Source organism: Spermophilus citellus (assembly GCF_964194105.1).
Source record: "Spermophilus citellus genome assembly, chromosome: 18".
Lineage (NCBI taxonomy): Eukaryota > Metazoa > Chordata > Mammalia > Rodentia > Sciuridae > Spermophilus > Spermophilus citellus.
In genome coordinates, this window is record NC_138200.1 from 36894095 (window position 1) to 36914665 (window position 20571).

Here is a 20571-nt window from a genome sequence, read left to right on the forward strand (position 1 = left end):
TGTCAAGGTTGGAAATGCTCCTAAGCAACAGAGACCTTGGGAGCATACATTGCTTCCTAGTTGAGAGTTTGAAATTCTGCTGGAAACTCCAGAATTATTGAATGGCAGTCTTGAAATGACCACCAGAAAACACGTTAACCAAACTTGAGGATCACAAGTTCAAAGCCAGCCTCAGCAACTTGGCGAGGCCCTCAGCAACTTAATGAGACCCTGACTCAAAATAAAAAATTAGAGCTGAGGTGTGGTTCAGTGGTAGAGCCCTTGCCTAGCATGTGTGAGGCACTGTGTTCGATTCTCAGCACTGCATACAAATAAATAAAATAAAGGTCCATCGACAACTAAATAAATATTTAAAAAATTAGAAATTAAAAATGTCTAAGAGGGGGCGGCGCTGGCTGCGGAGGCCGCAGCGGAGCAAGGCGCAGGAGCCCAAGGCTGAGACTCACCAGAGGGAGCAGCGCGAGCGCCCTGCCATCATCCCGGGGCAGAGCAGAGCCACCACCCGCGCCCGGAACAGGCCCAGCGACCCGCCGGTGTGGTAGTCACGTCACCCCAATTGGAGTAGGGGCAGAGCAGAGCCGCCGCCCGCGCCCGCAAGGTAGGCAGACCTGCGACCGACCGGAGGAACAGGCCCAGCGGCCTGCTGGCATGGTAGACTCGTCACCCCAATTGGAGTAGGGGCAGAGCAGAGCCGCCGCCCGCACCCAGAACAGGCCCAGCGACCCACTGGCATGGTAGACACGTCACCCCAATTGGAGTAAGGGCAGAGCAGAGCCGCCGCCCGCACCTGCAAGGTAGGCAGACATGCGACCGGCCGGCAGAACAGGCCCAGCGGCCCATCAGCGTGGTAGACAGATCACCCCAATTTGGAGGAGGAGCACAGCCGCTGCCCACCCTGCAAGGGAGACTTTTCAACTATACAAGAGCAATATAAATATATAGGGGGAAAATTCAATAACACAACAGTTTCACCAAGCAGAAAGAAACGTGAGCAGTATGAAAAGACAAGGAAAGAAAGGACCACAAGCAATGCAGGTCAACTCAACTTTAGAAGAGGTAATAGCTGCAGCAGATGGAATGTCAGATAAAGAATTCAGGATATACATGCTTCAGATGATCTGGAGTCTCAAGGAAGACATGAGACAGCAAAATCAGACAATGAAAGATCACTTCAACAATGAATTACATAAACAAATCCAAGAAGCAAAAGATCAACTATACAGGGAGATAGAGGTTATAAAAAACAAACAGAAATCCTAGAAATGTAGGAAGCAATAAACCAACTTAAAAACTCAATTGAGAATACTACCAGCAGAGTAGAACACTTAGAAGATAGAACATCAGACAATGAAGACAAAGTATTTCAACTTGAAAAGAACATAGACAGCTCAGCAAGACTGTTAAGAAACCATGAGCAGAACATCCAAGAAATATGGGATAACATAAAGAGACCAAACTTAAGAGTCATTGGGATACAGGAAGGCACAGAGCTCCAAACCAAAGGAATAAACAATCTATTCAATGAAATAATTCGAGAAAACTTCCCAGACTTGAAGAATGAGACAGAATCCCAAATCCTAGAAGCCTACAGGATGCCGAATGTGCAAAATCATAAGAGATCCACACCTAGACACATTATAATGAAGATGCCCAATATACAGAATAAGGAGAGAATTTTAAAAGCTACAAGAGAAAGGAAGCAGATTACATTTAGGGGTAAACCAATCAGGATAACAGCTGATCTTTCAACACAGACTCTGAAAGCTAGAAGATCCTGGAATAACATATTTCAAACACTGAAAGAAAATGGGTTCCAACCAAGAATTGTGTATCCAGCGAAATTAAGCTTCAGGATGGAAAATGAAATTAAAACCTTTCACAATAAACAAAAGTTAAAAGAATTTTCAGCTAGAAAACCATCTCTTCAAAACATCCTCGGCAAAATATTATAGGAAGAGGAAATGGAAAATAACAATGAAAACCAACAGCGGGAGGTAGTACAGTAAAGGGGGGGGGGGAAATAATCAAAGAGGAAAACAAACCATGTTTAGTAACATAAATAAACAAATATGGCTGGAAGAACAACCCATATCTCAGTAATAACCCTAAATGTTAATGGCTTAAACTCACCAATTAAGAGACACAGGCTAGTAGAATGGATCACAAAACAAGACCCAACAATATGCTGCCTACAGGAGACCCATTTGATAGGAAAAGACATACATAGACTGAAGGTGAAAGGTTGGGAAAAATCATATCACTCATATGGAAACAAGCAGGAGTGTCCATACTCATATCAAATAAAATAGATTTCAAGCCAAAGTTAATCAAAAGGGATAAAGAGGGACACTACATACTGCTCAAGGGAACCATACACCAACAAGACATAACAATCATAAATATATATGCCCCAAACAATGGTGCAGCTATGTTCATCAAACAAACTCTTCTCAAGTTCAAGAGTCTAATAGATCACCATACAATAATCATGGGAGACTTCAACACACCTCTATCACCACTGGACAGATCTTCCAAACAAAAGTTGAATAAGGAAACTATAGAACTCAATAACACAATTAACAACCTAGACTTAATTGACATATATAGAATATACCACCCAACATCAAGCAGTTACACTTTTTTCTCAGCAGCACATGGATCCTTCTCAAAAATAGATCATATATTATGTCACAGGGCAACTCTTAGACAATATAAAGGAGTAGAGATAATACCATGCATCTTATCTGATCATAATGGAATGAAACTGAAAATCAACGATAAAAGAAGGAAGGAAAAATTATGCATCACTTGGAGAATGAACAATAGGTTACTGAATGATCAATGGGTTATAGAAGACATCAAGGAGGAAATTAAAAAATTCTTAGAGATAAATGAAAACACAGACACAACATATCAGAATCTATGGGACACATTGAAAGCAGCTCTAAGAGGAAAATTCATTGCTTGGAGTTCATTCCTTAAAAAAAGAAAAAAACCAACAAATAAGTGATCTCATACTTCATCTCAAAATCCTAGAAAAAGAAGAGCAAAACAACAGCAAAAGAAGTAGAAGACAAGAAATAATTAAAATCAGAGCTGAAATTAATGAAATCGAAACAAAAGAAACAATTGAAAAATTGACAAAACTAAAAGTTGGTTCTTTGAAAAAATAAATAAAATCGACAGACCCTTAGCCATGCTAACGAAGAGAAGAAAAGAGAGAACTCAAATTACTAGCATACGGGATGAAAAAGGCAATATCACAACAGACACTTCAGAAATACAGAAGATAATCAGAAATTATTTTGAATCCTTATACTCCAATAAAATAGAAGATAGTGAAGGCATCGATAAATTTCTTAAGTCATATGATCTGCCCAGATTGAGTCAGGAGGATATAGACAACCTAAACAGAGTAATATCAATTGAGGAAATAGAAGAAACCATCAAAAGACTACCAACTAAGAAAAGCCCAGGACCTGATGGGTATAGAGCAGAGTTTTACAAAACCTTTAAAGAGGAACTAATACCAATACTTTTCAAGCTATTTCAGGAAATAGAAAAAGAGAGAGAACTTCCAAATTCATTCTACGAGGCCAACATCACCCTGATTCCTAAACCAGACAAAGACACTTCAAAGAAAGAAAACTACAGACCAATATCTCTAATGAACCTAGATGCAAAAATCCTCAATAAAATTCTGGCGCATCGGATACAAAGACACATCAAAAAAATTGTGCACCATGATCAAGTAGGATTCATCCCTGGGATGCAAGGATGATTCAATATACGGAAATCAATAAATGTTATTCACCACATCAATAGACTTAAAAATAAGAACCATATGATCATCTCGATAGATGCAGAAAAAGCATTCGACAAAGTACAGCATCCCTTTTTGTTCAAAACTCTAGAAAAACTAGGGATAACAGGAACATACCTCAATATTGTAAAAGCTATCTATGCTAAGCCTCAGGCTAGCATCATTCTGAATGGAGAAAAATTGAAGGCATTCCCTCTAAAATCTGGAACAAGACAGGGATGCCCTCTCTCACCACTTCTGTTCAACATAGTTCTCGAAACACTGGCCAGAGCAATTAGACAGACGAAAGAAATTAGAGGCATAAAAATAGGAAAAGAAGAACTCAAATTATCACTATTTGCAGATGACATGATTCTATACCTAGCAGACCCAAAAGGGTCTACAAAGAAACTATTAGAGCTAATAAATGAATTCAGCAAAGTGGCAGGATATAAAATCAACATGCATAAATCAAAGGCATTTCTGTATATCAGCGACAAATCCTCTGAAATGGAAATGAGGACAACCACTCCATTCACAATATCCTCAAAAAAAATAAAATACTTGGGAATCAACCTAACAAAAGAGGTGAAAGACTTATACAATGAAAACTACAGAACCCTAAAGAGAGAAATAGAAGAAGGTCTTAGAAGATGGGAAAATATACCCTGTTCATGGATAGGCAGAACTAACATCATCAAAATGGCGATATTGCCAAAAGTTAATGCAATGCCAATCAAAATCCCAACGGCATTTCTTGTAGAAATAGAGAAAGCAATCATGAAACTCATATGGAAAAATAAAAGACCCAGAATAGCAAAAACAATGCTAAGCAGGAAGTGTGAATCAGGCAGTATAGCAATACCAGACTTCAAACTATGCTACAGAGCAATAGTAACAAAAACAGCATGGTACTGGTACCAAAACAGGCAGGTGGACCAATGGTACAGAATAGAGGACACAGAAACCAATCCACAAAACTACAACTATCTTATATTTGATAAAGGGGCTAAAAGCATGCAATGGAGGAAGGATAGCATCTTCAACAAATGGTGCTGGGAAAACTGGAAATCCATATGCAACAAAATGAAACTGAATCCCTTTCTCTCACCATGGACAAAAGTTAACTCAAAAGGGATCAAGGAGCTTGATATCAAATCAGAGAAACAGCATCTGATAGAAGAAAAAGTTGGCTACGATCTACATACTATGGGGTCGGGCTCCAAATTCCTCAATAGAACACCCATAGCACAAGAGTTAATAACAAGAATCAACAAATGGGACTTACTCAAACTACATCCTTGGAACAAATCTTTACTCCTCACACTTCAGATAGAGCCCTAATATCCAGAGTATACAAAGAACTCAAAAAATTAGACAATAAGATAACAAATAACCCAATCAACAAATGGGCCAAGGACCTGAACAGACACTTCTCAGAGGAGGACATACAATCAATCAACAAGTACATGAAAAAATGCTCACCATCTCTAGCAGTCAGAGAAATGCAAATCAAAACCACCCTAAGATACCATCTCACTCCAGTAAGATTGGCAGCCATTAGGAAGTCAAACAACAACAAGTGCTGGCGAGGATGTGGGGGAAAGGGTACACTTGTACATTGCTGGTGGGACTGCAAATTGGTGCGGCCAATTTGGAAAGCAGTATGGAGATTTCTTGGAAAGCTGGGAATGGAACCATCATTTTACCCAGCTATTCCCTTTCTCGGTCTATTCCCTAAAGACCTAAAAAGAGCATACTACAGGGATACTGCTACATCGATGTTCATAGCAGCACAATTCACAATAGCAAGACTGTGGAACCAACCTAGATGTCCTTCAATAGACGAATGGATTAAAAAAATGTGGCATTTATACACAATGGAGTATTACTCTGCATTCAAAAATGAAAAAATCATAGAATTTGCAGGGAAATGGATGGCATTAGAGCAGATTATGCTAAGTGAAGCCAGCCAATCCCTAAAAAACAAATGCCAAATGTCTTCTTTGATATAAGGATAGTAACTAAGAACAGAGTTGGGACAAAGAGCATGAGAAGAAGATTAACATTAAACAGGGATGAGAGGTGGGAGGGAAAGGGATCGAGGAGGGAAATTGCATGGAAATGGAAGGAGACCCTCAGGGGTATACAAAATTACAAGAGGAAGTGAGGGGAAAGGGAAAAAATACAAGGGGGAGAAATGAATTACAGTAGAGAGGGTAGAGAGAGAAGAGGGGAGGGAAGGGGAGGGGAGGGGGGATAGTAGAGGATAGGAAAGGCAGCAGAATACAACAGACACTAGAATGGCAATATGTAAATCAATGGAAGTGTAACTGATGTGATTCTGCAATCTGTATATGGGGTAAAAATGGGAGTTCATAACCCACTTGAATCAAAGTGTGAAATATGATGTATCAAGAACTATGTAATATTTTGAACAACCAACAATAAAAATTTAAAAAAAATTTAAAAAAATCAAAAAAAAGAAAAAAAATGTCTAAGAGGGCTGGGGTTGTGGCTCAGCAGTAGAGCACTCACCTAGCACTATGAGGCCCTGGGTTCGATCCTCAGCACCACATATACATAAATAAATAAATAAATAAAATAAAGGCATTGTGTCCAAGTATAACTAAAAAATAAATATTAAAAAATGTCTAGGGATAGAGTTCTAGCTAGCAGGAAAACAGGTCAGGGAGAGAGGTGGGGCAGGGAGTGGAGGAACCCAGAAGGAGGGACGGTGTGGAATCTCGGGGCTCAGGATGGGATCGGTGCAGACAGGGCCAAAAAGAGACAAGTCTTAAATTCTTCACATTTTTCATTTGCTTGGACCAAGAAATCTTTGAAGGAAGCAATTTTGAAATCTTAGTTTCTTTTGGAATCTTCCACATAACAATGAAAAACAAGTGGAAATGATGATGATGGAGTTTGGTTCTCTTTTGGGTCTGAGTTCCTGGATTTGATTTGATTCCTGAAACACCCTGGATTCAGTCCACAGTAAAAAAAGAAAAAAAAAAAATAAGACCTAGTGGGTGGCTGGGGATGGAGCTCAGAGCTCAGAGGCAGAGCCTTGCCTAGCGTGTGGAGGCTCTAGGTTTGATCTCAGCACTGCACAAAGAGGGGCGATGGGGAGAAAGAAGGAAAGTGGAAGGTTTTTACCAAGTTATGATCAGGGCAGGGAGGAGGGCTAACTTACATCTTAAACATACAATAAGGTAACTGAGCATGTAGCTCAAGTGGTACAGTGTTTGCCTAGCATGTGTGAGGCCCTGGGTTTGGTCCTCATTGCAGCAACATCAAAGCAAAAAGAGAAAAAAAAAATCCTGGACTGGAGATATAGCTCTGTTGGTAAAGCGCTTGCCTTGCATGCACAAGGCCCTGGGTTCAATCCCCAGCACCATCAAAAGAAAACAAAAAAAATATCCTACAGTATGGTCAAGTCATTTCTATAGGACTTTAAAGAAGATCTAAATAAATGAGATTACTGATGGAATAATCAATATCATAGAGATGTCAATTCCTCAAAATAATTTCCAGAGTTAGTGCAACTCCTGAGTTTTGACAGAGCTTCTCATGAAACTTGCCCAGCTGAGTCTAAAGTGGATATGAAGAACAGAGGGCCGCGATTACTCAAGATGCTCCTTAGCAGGAGTGTGATGTTGGACAGGGACAGACACATGAACAAAGGGAACCACGTACGGTGCCAAAATGGACCTATGCACTCCGATATAACGCTTTTATAGCACTCATGTGCACGGGCACTTGGCATGTGTCACCCCAGACAGCCCTCAGGACAATCCTGTAAGCAGGCTTCTTGGCTGCTAAATGCCACAGTTTGGTCCCCCTGCGGAGATCCTGTGCTGCCTGGGAGAGTGACAAAACCAGACATCAGAGCTCAGCCTGAGGCCGACTCACCTGAGCTAGTGGATTAGGACGCAGCCTCTCAGAGCACTCCAGCCTTGCAGGGTCTCCTGGGACTCCCTCCCTGTCCCTCAGTCCCCTAGGAGGGTGCGCCTGCCAATGAGAAGTAATGGTGGAGTATCAGCCACCGCCTCTCAGGAGCCCGCAGGCTCAGAATAAGCTTTTTTTTTTTTTTTTAACAAGCAAAGTCATTGAATTTTACTAGGTGACATCAGTGTTGTTTTTTTAACCATGGTGAATATACATAACATAAAATGTATATATAAATTTACCATATTTTTCAAATTTTTAAAATCTAAACAATTTTTGTTTTCACTTAAATTTATTTTTAGACTGAAAAATTGTACATATTAGTGGGAAACTTTTTTTTTTTAACTCTTGTTTTTGTTTTTTGCAGTACTGGGCATTGAACCCAGGGGCACTTTATCACTGAGCTACATCCCCAGCCCTCTTTACTGTTTATTTTGAGACAGGGTCTTACTATTTGCCAAGTCTTATGATCCTCAGCCTCCCCAGGTGCTGAGATTACAGGTGTTTGTCACCACATAAGGCCAACATTTGATGTACCAATGAATGTATACTTTGTGTAGTATTTGAATTAGGTTAAATATGACTATTTCCTCTAATATTTACCATTTATTTATTGTAAAAACTTTCAAAATTCTTTCTTCTAGCTTTTTGAAATATAGAGTATATTATTGTTATTTATGATCACCCTCCTCTTCAATAGCACACGAGAGCTTCTTGCTCCCAACTGTGACATTGAACAACCTACCTCACCTCCACCCTTTCCAGCCTCTGGCAACCACCACTCTGCTCTCACCTTTTCTATAAGGTCAAATTTTTTTTTTTTTAGATTCTACATATTAGTGAGATCATGTGTCACATTTGTCTTTCTGTGCCTGTCTTATTTCACGTTATATAATGATCTCTAGTTCCATCCACGTTATTGCAAACAACAGGATTTCATCTTTTTTATGACTGAATAATATTCCACTATATGTATATACCACATTTTCTTTATCCATTCATTCACTGATGGACACTTAAGCTGTTCCCATTTCTTAGCTGTTGTGAATGGTGCTGCATGAACATGAGAATGCAGATGTCTCTTTGCCATACTGACTTCACTTCCTTTGGAGATACACCCAGGAGTGGGACTGCTGGGTCATATGGTAGTTCTATTTTTATATTTGTTTGTGTTCTTGCAGTCCTGGGAATCAAATCCAGGGCCTCATGCATAGGAGGCTTGCGCTGTACCTCTGAGTTACATCCTCAGCCCTATGTGTAACTTTCTGGGGAAACTCCATGCTGTTTTCTATAGTGACTATTCTACTTCACCCTTCCGCCAAAAGTGTGTAAGGAAGTCCCCTTCCTCCACATCCTCGCCAGCACTTGTTGACCTTGGCTGTTGGTAATGGCTGTCCTTACTGGGGTGAGGGTGGTATCTCATTATGGTTCTGATCTGCATTTCCCTGAAGATTAGTGATGTTGAATATCCATCTTAACCCTTTTTTTCTTTTCAAGATTTATGTTTTTTTCTTTTTCAAAATTTATGCTTTTATTAGTGCTTTATAGTCTTAAATAATTGTGGGGTTCATTTTGACATAATCGTGAATGCATATAACATAATTTGCTCCATTTCAATCCCCAGTACAATCCCTTCTCTTCCCTCCTCCCTCCCTCCATCTCTACCTCCACTCTATTGGCATTCCTTCTATTAATTTTTTTAATTGATGCATTATTACACATAAAAATGGAATATATTATCCTAACTATTTTTAAGTGTGGGCTCAGTGACATTAATTACATTCACGTGCTTGTGTGGTCATCAAGTTCCTGAGGGACGTAAAATAGATCTTGGCCTTAAAGCAGTCCACATTCGCACTGGAGAGATGGACATTCAACATGGAGGAAATTCATGTGATTCTATCAGATATTCACAGGTACTAAGGGGAAGGGGGACGGGGCAATCTTTACAGATAACACAAAGCACTTATGATGATCTAGAAATGATCGCGGGCCTGGCAAGGTATCTCCGCAGTCCTTTGAGGATGGCACCTGACTCTATTTTGTGGGAGAGAACAGTGAGGCACAGAGACCTTCAAATTCCACAGCACGAAGTACTGAAGCTGGGGCCACCCAACGCCTCTTTGAGGAGGGTGCCCTGAGCCGAAGCCTGGTTACATGAACAAGCCGGACAAGGAAGGGCCAAACAGATCAACCAGCAAGTGCAAGATCCAGAGACAAGCACGGGTCTTTCAAGGAACCCATGGGGCTGGAGCCCAGCAAGCCTGGGGGGGCAGGTGGGTAGGGAGAAGAGGAGTAGGCGGGGCGGGATTCACAGGGCAGGTAGGATCAGAGCCTGCAGGCCTGGAGCAGAGTGACCAGCTGTTCTGGTTTGCCCAGGACAACTTGGTCATTCTGCAAGGTCAGATATTATTCAGATTTTATTCTAAGTGCCAAGAAAACAATGGGAACTGAGGAGGGGCAGGAGGTCACTGGGTGAAGGAGGATTAGCAGAGGGACCAGAGGCAACGTGAGGAGACACTATTGGAATCTTCTAGGAATTAGATATGGAAAATGACAAACCCCCAAATAGTCAGGCCTGGGAAAAGGGGAGTGAGAAGGAAAGCTGGACATGGAGAGCATAGATCCCTTCCCAGTACATTCTTTCCCGGTGACAAAGCCCTAGGGAGGAGGTGTCCATCAAACCTAGAAAGGCAGCCTCTGGGAAGAGGCCAAAGCATAGATCCTTCCCTAAACAAATCCTTTCCCCAGGCCCTCCACCCGGTCCAGTAAGATAACTCCCAGAGACTGACCGCTGACCCCAGACCCCACTCCCATTTCACCCAGTCAAACTGACCCCAGTGTTCCTGAGTGCCCAAGCTGACTGCTCACTAAATAAGTCACCTCTTGGCATAACTATGTAATCCAGTCCCCTCCTTTGTTCAGTAACTCGTCTTCCACCAGGATGGCGGGTCCACCAGAGGCATGACTCTGCTCCTGAACAAAGGCTTTTGGCTGATCCTCCGTCCGACCTGGTCCTTCTGTGCTGACCCTAGGCAACAGTGATCGTCGGAAGCCTGCACTGAGGTGATTGTGGGGGAGGTGGCAGTGACCAGCTGTGGGATTGATCTGGGATGTAATAGAATCATGCATGTGAGGTTAAGAACGGAAGCAAGGACAACCCCTGGGTTCTTGCTGAGGGACTGTCAAGATGCTGGGTCATTTACTAAAACCATGAAGATGGGTGAAGAGCAGGCTTAGGAGACTTAAGCGCCATGTCCTTTGAGATGGCTTCCCTGGGCCTCCTGACGGAGGGAGGGAGGAAGACCATGACTCCTAGATCCTGCCCTCTGGGACCTTGGGTCTTCCACTGCCCCGTCACAACCCCCTTTGACTCCACAAGAGAAAGGCCCCCTCTCACCATGACTGACGATGGGGCCCGGCCCTGGTCACAGGAGAGGGGACCCAGCTGCAGGAAGAATAGGACATCTTATTTGATGGACACCTTCAACCCATCCATCCTACATCCGTGGTCTACTGGTCTGGTACAGATTTTCTGTTAGGAGCCAAGAAATTGCTTTGGAGACGAACAATTTGGGCTCATGTAGATTTTCATGGGGATTTGTATCGAAAACTGAAGCAAAATTTCTGACAAAAACAAAGTCTGATTCCACTGACGGATTTGACGATAAGGACTGGCTTTGCCAATTAGAGTCTATGGTGAGCAGTGTCTATCAATTAAATGAGCAAAATCAGCTCCTTCAAGCTTTTGATGAAAATATAAGACATAAAATACGACTGGGTTGTAGCGGAGGGGTAGGGTGCTTGCATGTGCAAGCCCATATGCTCAGGAGCAGTGGGGAACACTGTCATACTGTGACTTAAATGCATCTTTGCTAACAGTTTTTTGGAAGATAAAAAGCATTCATCTTATGGGTTATCCCCCCGCCCCCTGGTGCTGGCTCTAGAACCCAGGGCCTTGTGCATGCTACACTCTTTCTATCCCTGAGCTACATCCCCATCCCTTATCCATGTTTAAACCTAACAGTGGTATCAGAGACATGTATAGGGTACAACCATCACCACTGTTTATAGGAGGCATTGGTTTGGACTGAGCTTCTGCACGAGGCCCAGCAGAACAAAACGGAGTCCCTCCTGCTAAAGTTTCATGTCACCAAACCAAAACAAGTTGGTTCTCTGACCTTCTGAAAAATCAGGAGGATGAGAGATAACAGCCCTATCAGCAAGCAACGCAATTTCAGCGCGCCTGGCAGGTCCTCCCTACTTTAGCCTTTCCAAGGATAACAACTTCCAAACAACCAAGCTAGTTTCTGTTCTCTGTTTCTGCCTTCCTCAGCCCCTTTCTGTCTATAAAACCAAACTCCTCTGCTCAGCTCATCAGAGCACTCATTCTATTTTATAGAGTGAAGTATTCCTCTAGTCTAGAACCACAAATAAAAGCCAAGAAAGATCTTGAAATCTGTTGTAATTTTTGTCTTTTAACACCCATGTCCAACCAGAGAACGCTTTTCTTCTTGCAAAACTGAAAGTCTACAGCTATTAAACCATAACTCTCCTCTTCTCCTGCCCCTGGCAACCTGCATTCAATTCCTATCTTCACGAATTTGAGGACTCTCTAGGTCTTTGGTGCAAGGAGCCTCACACAGGGTTTGTCACCTTGTGACCGGATTATTTTACAGAGCACAATGTCCTCAAGGTTCGTCCATGTTGTGGAGTCTCCAAAGAAGGGTCTGAGGAGTTCCCAGACAGAAGGGGGAACGAAACTCAGAACCAGTGGAGTCCTTGGCTCACCTGATAGAAAAGAATTTCAGCACGCACCAGTCAGAGGCATAGACAGAGGTTTATTTAGGAAAGTAGATTCCTGTTAAAGAAGAATGAGGGCATTCTCAAGAGAGAGATGCCTTTTGGGGTAAATTAAGGAATACACTCATTCAAGGGAGAATGAGGGCCTTCTCCACATGGAGAGATTCATTTTGGGGGGTTCCAGGCTCTTTTTTAAAGTCAACCTGATATAGTGAGAGGTGGGTATGGGAAGGTATATAGGAAAGATATCAGTCTGGTGGTCTCAAGAGGATTTATGGTGGTCTGGCCAATCAGGATCTTCAGTTGTATAGACAGGTCTTCCTTATCTGATGGATCATTTTGTAATGTTAGAAATTCCCCTAAATTATAAGTTCCCCAAGATATTGCATCTTTCTTCCTTTAATCTATTTGTTGGTGGGGGTGATTAACAGTGTACAGATAGATTTACTGAGTTTCCAGGAATTTGGGAGCAACAGCCTCCAGGAAATACTGTGGCTTAGGGAGTCACACTGGAAAATGATGTGGAACTTCTGAATTCATATCTCATTACCTTTACATCTCCCCTCTACCTATTTCTTATTCCTTCTATCCTACCTCAGTAGCATCGGCCAAAACTTCTTTTTATTGCTGAATAATATTCCATTCATTGGCCTGTGGACATCTGTTCTACTTTTTTACTATTAGAAATAATGCTACATATTAGTCTTTTTTGTTTGTTTCAATTTTTGTCAGTGTTGGAGATTGAACCCAGGGACATTCTACCACTGAGATACCCCCAATCTCTTTTTATTTTTTATTTTGAAACAGGGTCCCCACAAAATTGCCCAGGCTGGCCTTGAACTTGAGATGCTCCTGTCTTAGCCTCCTGAGTCACTAGGATTATAGGCATGTGCCACCACACCTGGTACATGTAAGTCTTTGTGTGAATGTATGTTTTGCTTTTCACAGGTAGGTAGGAGTTGGATTGCTGCGTCACACAGTGATTTTATGCTTAACTGTTTAAGAAACTGCCAAACTATTTTTTTCAATGAGGCTACACCATTTTAAATTACTAAATGCAATATTTAAGTGTTCCAATTTCTTTATATCCTCCACAACACTTGTTGTTTTTTGTTATTTTCTTGTTGTCACTATAATACTCATCTTAATAAATATTAAGTAATATTTCACTGTGTTGTAATTTGATTTGCATCTCCCTGATGGTTAATGATGTTGAGCCTCTTTTCATCTGATTGTTGGCCTTTTGTACATCTTCTTTTGAAGAAATATTTATTCAGATTCTCTGTGTTTTAATTGGGTTACTTGTCTTTTCGTTGTTGAGTTGTATGAGGGTTTCTTTTCTTTTTTAAATAAATTCTGAGTGAGTCCCTTATCAGATGCATGATTCACAAATGTATTCTCAGATTTTGTGATTTCTATTTTCTTTTTCTCAGTGAAAACCTTTGATGCACAAAGTTCTTAATTTTTTCCCCTAGTACTTGGTATTGAACTACAGGTTAGGGTTAGGGTCAGGGTTAAATGTCCAGGACAGATATACCCCCCTGTTATTTTTTATTTCGAGACAGTGTCTCACCAAATTGCCTAGGCTGGCCTTCAATCTGCAGTCCTCCTGCTTCAGCCTCCTCAGTCACTGGGATTATAATCATGCACTGTAGTGCCTGGCAAGTTTTAACTTGGTTGAAGTTCCGTTTATGCATTTTTCTTTTGCTCCCTCACTTTTGGTATTGTATCTGAGAAAGCTTTGCCCAGCTCCAAGTCAAAAAGATTTACTCCTAAGTTTTCTTCTAAATGACTTATTAGTTTTAGCTTCTACTTGATCCACTGGGCATTGACTTTTGTGTATGGTGTGAGGAAGGGGTTCAACTCATTCTTATGCATATGGACATTCAGTTGTCCCAATATCAGTTGTTGAAAGGACTATTCTTTCCCCACTGAATTATCTCTGCACTCTTGTCAAGAATTAGTTGATCATAAATACAGAGTTTGTTTCTAAACCCTCAAGTCCATTCCATTGATTCCTATGTCCAGCCATACATTTGCATGGTACAGGCCAGCACCACAGTCTTGATTACTATAGCTTTGTAGTAAGTTTTGAAATTGAGAAGTGTGAGACTTCCATCTTCATTTGTTTTCTCCAAAATTATTTTGGCTGTTTTAGATCCCTTGCATGTCCACATGAAATTTAGAATCAATTTGTCAATGTCTACAAAACAAACGAAAAAATCTTATGTTTTAATTGGGATTGCACTGATCATTTTGAGGAGCAGTGCCATCTTGACAATGTCTTCTAATCTAGGAATGTGATCTGCCTTTACATTTATTTAGGAATGGTCATTTTCTTTCAGTGTAATTATAATGTTTTTGTAGTTTTGCCTTTCTTTTGCTAAATTTACTTATTTTTTTATACTGGAGTTTGAACCTGGGGTGCTCTATCACTGAACTACATCCCGATCCTTTTTATCTCTTATGTTGAGACAGGGCCTAAGTTTTACCAAGGCTGACCTCAGACTTGCAATCCTCCTGCCTCAATTCCCCAAGTTGCTGGGATTACAGGTGTGTGCCACCACTCAATTCATTCTTTTTTTTTTTTATAAAGAGAGAGAGAGAGAGAGAGAGAGAGAGAGAGAGAGAGAGAGAGGGAGAGTTTTATTAATATTTATTTTTCAATTTTCAGCGAACACAACATCTTTCTTTGTATGTGGTGCTGAGGATCGAACCCAGGCCGCACACATGCCAGGTGAGCACGCTACCGCTTGAGCCACATCCCCAGCCCACTCAATTTATTCTTAAGTGGTTTATTCTCAGTGATGACAAGAATTTTTTTGTTAATTTCATCTTTGGACTGTTCATTGGTAGTGTAGAGAAATGCAATTGATTTCGTGTGCTGATCTTGTACCCTGCAACACTGCAAGTTCATGTGCTAGTTCTTATTTGTTAATTTCTTGGGTTTTATAGAAAAGATCATGTCGTCTACAGAGTTTTACTTCTTTCTTCTGATCAGAGTTCTTTTGATCCATTTTCTTGCCTAAACTACCCTGGCAAGAACCTCCAGTACAATGTTGAACAATAGTGGATAATCTTGTCTTGTTCCTGATCTTAGAGGAAAGCATCCAGTCTTACACCTTAAGTGTGAAGCTAAGGGCTAGGGTGGTAGCTCAGTGGTAGAGGGCTTGCCTAGCACACGAAAGGCACTAGGTTTAACACTCAGCACTATATAAATGAATAAATAAAATAAAGGTATTTTGTCTACCCATAACTAAATTTTTAAAGTGTGTTGCTAAGTGTGGGTTTTATAGATGTCTTTTATCACATAGAAGAAGTTTCCTTCTATTCCTACTCTGTCAAGTGATTTTTTTTATCATGAGAGTTGGATTTTATCAAATGATTATTCTGCAGCTATTAATATAATTGGGAGATTCCCCCCCATATTTAAAAATTGAGATATAATTTACAAGCCATAAAATTCACCCTTCTAACGTGTACAATTTAGTGGTTTTAAGTATATTTATAAAGTTGTGCAACCATTTTGTCTATGTAATTCCTGTACGTTTGCATTCCCCTGGGAAGGAATCTATTACTCTTTGTCAACATTCCCCATTTTCTTTTTTCCCAAATGGCTGGCAACCATGAGTCCACCATCTCTGTGGACTTACCTACTCTGGATATTTCACATAAATGGAAACATATAGTATGTTGTCTTTTGTATTTGACCTCTTTCACTTACCATGCTTCCAAGGTTCATCCATTTAGCAACATGTATCAGAAATTCATTCCTTTTTATTATTGAATACTATTCCATTGCCTAACATGGAGCTTCATGTGTTCATCCATTCATTAGTTGCTGAACATTTCAGTTGTTTCCATTCTTTGGCTACTATAAACAGTTCTTCTCTACACATCCACAGCTGAGTTTTTGCATGAATGTGTTTTCAATTCTGCTGGGTATATACATAGGAGTGAAATTGCAGGTTCATATAATAACTGTGGGTTTATCTTTTTGAGGGACTGCCAAAGCGTTTTCCAAAGTGGCTGCACCATTTTAAATTGATATTAGCAATGTATGAGCGCCCCCAATTCTTGACATCCTCATCAAATCATGGGATTGTTGTCCTCTATTCTGTTGCTATTTTGAATGACAAATTTTCTGATGCTAAACCAACTTTGCATTCCTGCAATAAATCACATTTCACTGTGGTGTATAATCCTGCCGCAGGTTCAAACAGCAACTCTTTATTCCCGAACTCTCACCGGCAGTCTACACACACTTCCCGGGAACATACTCCCTCCACCGGGCTCTGTGAGCCAATTCTCTCACAACGCCCCCCCACCCCAGAACTCCACAAGAATTCCAAAGTAGCGGCACCTGAGGCAGCAGGATCCACCCTAATCCCAGCAGGATCCGCCCTAATCCCAGAGCAGGGACACCTTTCAACCATTCCCTCTAGCAAAATGCCAGGCATCATTCCGACTAAACTGTGGCTCTTAACATAATCCTGTTTTTATATTGTTAAAGTTGATTTGATAACAGTTTTCTAAAAGGGTTTTTGTATCTATATTCATAAGACATAATCATATATATTCATAGACATAATCATATATTTTTAAAGGGATGATGGTTGATATCAAATTGCCATAGTGTTTAGATGCCTTTGAATACTTCATAAAAATAATAAAATCTGGGGGCTGGGGATATAGCTCAGTTGGTAGAGTGTCTTGCATGTACAAGGCCCTGGGTTCAATCCACAGCACTGCAAAAAAAAAGAGAAAAAAAATGAAATTGCTTTATTTCTGAAAGTCAGTATCTACCCTGTACCAGAAATCACATCTTTTTATAAATTTTGAAATCTATGATGAAATTTTTAGATGTCACCTAAAAAGTGTGTGAGGAGTTTGTCAAAATTATTTTATTTAGTTATTTATCTGCAGCACTGGGGATTGAACCTAGGTTTGTTGTTGTTGTTGTTGTTCTTGTTGTTTATCATGGAGCCACACTCCCAGCCCTTCTAATTTTTTATCTTGAGACAGAGTCCCGCTAAGCTGCTTAGAGCCTGGCTACACTGCTGAGCTTAGCCTTGAAATTTCCATCTGCCTGCCTCGGCCTCCTGATTCAACAGGATCACATGCATGCAGCACCAGGCCCAGCTTGCAAATTTTTTTGAGGAGGAAAACAGTATGATAAAACATAGTCAGAGTAACTTTGCAGAGCCAGTGAGGGAGTTCTAAGCTGAAGAGAGAAACAGTATCTTTTGGTGTTTTACAAACCACTACTGGGAACAAGGATGGAAGCGGAGGACCAGTGACAGGCCCTTGTAGTAATAGGACCTATGTGGTGGTGTGGTGGCCGCAGTGCTGGTGGTAAGAAGGGATAGAACATTAATCCGCGTGGAGGGTGGAGCCCACTGACTGTTAGACCAGGACGCAAGAAAAGACCACTGACTCCATTTAAAATCAAATTAAAGCAAGTTTATTATGTCTACCGGCCGGCCTGCCTCTCCCTCCCAAAACGGCGGGAACAAGACAGCAACCCCAGCTTTCCTGCAGCCCAGCTTTATAGCCCAGAAAGTTACACAAAGGGGGTTACAGATAACAGAACTCTGAGGAGCAACACACAAATGGTAGTTTACATTTTTGTTGGCCCCAACATCAAAATTTATGAGGACCATTAGAGCCTCAGAGAGGGTCGTTGTCTGGCCAGGAAAGGCCAATATTTATGAGGTGTCACTAAAGTTTCAGAGAGGGCTGCTATCTGGTCAGAGAGCCAGGCATGGGTGAGGTCAAGGCACGGGCAGGCATTCCAAGCAGGTTCAGAATTTGCAGTAATTTATAGTAAAGCCGAAATTAGCTTTTCATGGCTTTGTGGCGAGATGGCTCCCAATTTTAAGAAAAGATCAGGTTGAGTCTATCATTGACCTTCTGCACCAGGTGGAGAAGGTGGATGAGAAGAGCTCCAGCTAGGGGTTTGGGGACTAGTCAACTCATTTGCTAATCTATCCTTATCTCTGAAGTGGTGTGATAGCACCCCGTGGCCACAGAGCTCCCTCTCAAAAACAGAGTGCCAGACCCCCCAATGAAAGATCACAAACCTTAGCTATTTCTTTAGCTGTCCCTCTTAGAAGCCTACTTTCATCTTACCACCAGGGTTCAAGGTCTTTGGTGTTTGGTCTTGGTGTGTGTCTGTGTGTTTTACTGGGATTGAACCCAGGGGCGCTCAAACACTGAGCTACATGCCCAGCCCTTCTTATTTTATATTTTGAGACAGGGTCCTTTTAAGTTGCCCAGGCTGGCCCTGAGCTATTGATCCTCCTGCCTCAACCTCTCCAGTTGTTGGGATTACAGGCAGTCCTAGTACCCTCAGCTCACATCCCAGGGTCTGGAACTATCTTCTTGTGAAATCGTATCAATATGATGTTTCTATAAATCTGTTCCCTTTGGTCTCCCCATTGCTATAGGTTCCAAATTCCTTAGTGGGACTCTGGGTTCTATTTTCCTCTACTCCTCCCCTACTCAAGTCCTATTGAAGCCAGATTTAAAATTAGGTAGTCAGTGTAGTTAGGTAAATCGGGTCTAATATCGAGTGAAATCTAAAATGGAGGCCATGTTGAGAATGAATTTCTGGAAAAGTTAAGCAACTTTCGGAATGTTAATGAAGTCCAGGAAACAGCCCCCAACAGATTTGAAGATATCCCATCCCAAAGAAATGTTAATGAACAGCAAACTTGACTCAGAAGTGCCCAGATTACTTCTTTGGCCCATCTGTGTCCCAACCCTTCCGGCCTTCCCACCTACATTCCATCACCAAAAACTATAAAAAGGGGAACACATTCATCCTTCAACGGATTACACCTCTTGGGTCCCCTTCTTCCTCCGGGAGAAGTCTTTTCTGCTGTCCTTTAATAAACTTCTAATTTTCCACTCTGACCTTGCCTCGGCGTGCTTCTCTGGTGTTATTCTTCAACATTGGGGAAGCAAGGACTCGTCACCGGTCAACAACGGTCACACTATGATCCATACAGATAGAGGTCCATGATGGGCTAATAAAATTCACCTCTGCAAAGGCAATGCTCAACATTTGTTTGAGCATAGTTGAAAACAAAGAATGGAGAGGGAAGAGGCCAGGAGACAGCCCTTCCTCTTCCCTCTCTTATCCCAGGCTCTTGCTCAAAATTTGCACACGCCACTCAGGCAAACAAAAGCCCTGCAAAGATCACAGTTGCCTCTTTTGAAGGCAAATTAGCAAACCTCCCACTTATCCTCTTCCTCAGTTTGTCTCACTGCTCACCTCCCCAGCATCTAGCCCAGGTGAGCCTGTCATAAAACGGATGTTCAATGGCGGTTCTCTAAGCACTGCTTGGTGCCAAAGAGAAATGTGATGAACTGGACTTTGAGATAGAGAAATGGAACATTGAGCAAGAAGTCAAAAGGGGTAGTTTGACTTAAGGCCTCCATCCGGGCTATGATGGTAATTGTAAGACCTGGGCTCATTTTGCTTTTCTTAGTGGTAAACTGGCCTATGAATACCTGCCTTTCAAATTTTCAAAAAACCTTTTGTTTACTGGAACCCTCAGTTAGGTATATACAATTTACGTTTTGATAAGAACACAAAGCCCTATACACACGGCTAAAACAAATGACCAGGAAACTAAATATGTCCTCATTACCGATGATGTTACTTTAAAATTTTAGTTTAGTTCATTAAAAAATAATGGTTATGGGTCATTAAATGGATTTCTTGACCTAAGGGGTTTGACCCACAGTTTAAAAAATATCACTGTGCAAGTTTAAATAAGATAATGCACGAAAAGGGTTTGGTCCAGAGGCAGTCTCCCTAAATGGAAAACGTGGAAAAGTGCTACAGTAGAGGAACCTACCAAATGAAATAATAGTGGGTATGTCAATGAATGCTGCTGGAAAGGGAGGAAGTAGAAAGTTGAGAGTGAATAAAATACACAAAATACCGGTAGTGCGGGCGGGGGAGGCCAGCTGCTTCGAACCTTCTTAGTCCTCATCTTTGCACGGCT